This window comes from Haliotis asinina, chromosome 8 (assembly GCF_037392515.1).
Source record: "Haliotis asinina isolate JCU_RB_2024 chromosome 8, JCU_Hal_asi_v2, whole genome shotgun sequence".
NCBI lineage: Eukaryota > Metazoa > Mollusca > Gastropoda > Lepetellida > Haliotidae > Haliotis > Haliotis asinina.
This window is the reverse complement of record NC_090287.1, coordinates 59,675,173-59,677,491: the sequence shown is the minus strand read 5'-3', so window position 1 is coordinate 59,677,491 and position 2,319 is coordinate 59,675,173.

Genomic DNA, 2,319 nt, shown 5'->3' with positions numbered 1-2,319 from the left:
CATGAACGTGCCAAATTTCGCGGGGATTGTAAACAAGGAAGTAGGGGAGATAACTACCAACGACGGAACGCAAGCTGACCACAATGTATTGTCTGTTTCCGGACATGATAAGCAGTTAGTTTAAGTTGATTATGTGTCCAATGTGTTTATATTTTTGACGTTCCTAAGTAATGATTAATACATTCAGAATCAAGATATACAACTTTACAACAACAGAGAACAACTTTATATCCAAATTATAATCGAAATACTGACTGCACCAGCAGTTTTTCATGGTGTACAACGTTTTTCTGTTATGCAGTACAAGTAAATTAGAGATTCTCCCACAGAATGAATGACCAGGTGTGCACATAAACTGTAATTTTAATTTATTGGTAACGCTTTCAATGAAAACAGATTGCGAAAAATATAATTAAGCATGGAGATACTGGCTTCCACGTTACGGCATCAGGAGCACATATCTCGCCGTCCCCCTCCAGGAGACAAATGTAACTTGGTTTGTGTAAAACAAGTCATTTCAGCCACCATATGCATAAGGCAAGTCATTTCAGCCAACATATAGATAAGGCAAGTCATTTCAGCCACCATATGCATAAGGCAAGTCATTTCAGCCAACATATGCATAAGGCAAGTCATTTCAGCCAACATATGGATAAGGCACGTCATTTCAGCCACCACATAGATAAGGCAAGTCATTTCAGCCACCATATGGATAAGGCAAGTCATTTCAGCCAACATATAGATAAGGCAAGTCATTTCAGCCACCATATGCATAAGGCAAGTCATTTCAGCCAACATATGCATAAGGCAAGTCATTTCAGCCAACATATGGATAAGGCACGTCATTTCAGCCACCATATGCATAAGGCAAGTCATTTCAGCCAACATATAGATAAGGCAAGTCATTTCAGCCACCATATGCATAAGGCAAGTCATTTCAGCCAACATATGCATAAGGCAAGTCATTTCAGCCAACATATGGATAAGGCACGTCATTTCAGCCACCACATAGATAAGGCAAGTCATTTCGGCCAACATATAGATAAGGCAAGTCATTTCAGCCACCACATGGATAAGGCAAGTCATTTCAGCCACCATATGGATAAGGCAAGTCATTTCAGCCAACATATAGATAAGGCAAGTCATTTCGGCCACCATATGGATAAGGCAAGTCATTTCAGCCAACATATAGATAAGGCAAGTCATTTCAGCCACCATGTGGATAAGGCAAGTCATTTCAGCCACCATATGGATAATGCACGTCATTTCAGCCAACATATAGATAAGGCAAGTCATTTCGGCCAACATATAGATAAGGCAAGTCATTTCAGCCACCATGTGGATAAGGCAAGTCATTTCAGCTAACACACGGATACAAGTCATTTCGCTAACCATATGGATTTCAGTCACCATTTTTGGGTCATGAATTGGGTTGTGCCCGAGTCTGTACTAGTGGGTGTGAGTGAGTATGGTTTTACGCCGCATTCAGCACTAGTCATGCAGTGTCAGGGTTGGGGACACCGAAGTTGAGCATCACACATGATAAACATGTCTAGAATCTAACCCAGGACTTTGGCGTGACGAACACTTTAACCATTATATTCTATCCCCATCGCCCCGTAAACATTTCTGCATGGAAGAACACACTCTCATGTTAAGGAAATAATGCCAGTTAGGGACGTACATAAATGATCATATAGTCAGTGAAATTAACGAATTAAATTACATCTCTGAACACTGGGTGAGTGAGTTTAGATTTACGCCGCTTTTAGCGATGTTCCATCAATATCACGACAGGGAACTTCACAAATGGGTTTGCGTGACGAGAGAACGCTTTAACCACTAGGTGTCCTGACCGCCCCCTCTCAAAACTGACATATTCAGGTTACATCAGCCCACAAAAGTGAGAGAGTAATTTTTGTTTTGTTTTTATCCAATGCTCAACTAGTGGAAAGATACGTATCTCCCAACAGCATCAAGACTCCACCCGTTGTCACTTCGTGACTGCCAACTTACCTGCCGAATGCTAAGTAAAGTCCTTCACATTTCTTGAGCATTATTCCGGTCTATAAATAATCGAGGTGGGACCACTGACATTGTTCTGTGATAAAAGGTGAGTGAGTGACTGAGTTTAGTGTTATACCGCAATCAGCAATATTCCATCTATAAAAGGCAGTGGTCTGTAAATAATCGAGGTGGGACCACTGACATTGTTGATGAGTGAGTGACTGAGTTCAGTGTTATACCGCAATCAGCATTATTCCATCTATAAAAGGCAGTGGTCTGTAAATAATCGAGGTGGGACCACTGATATTGTTG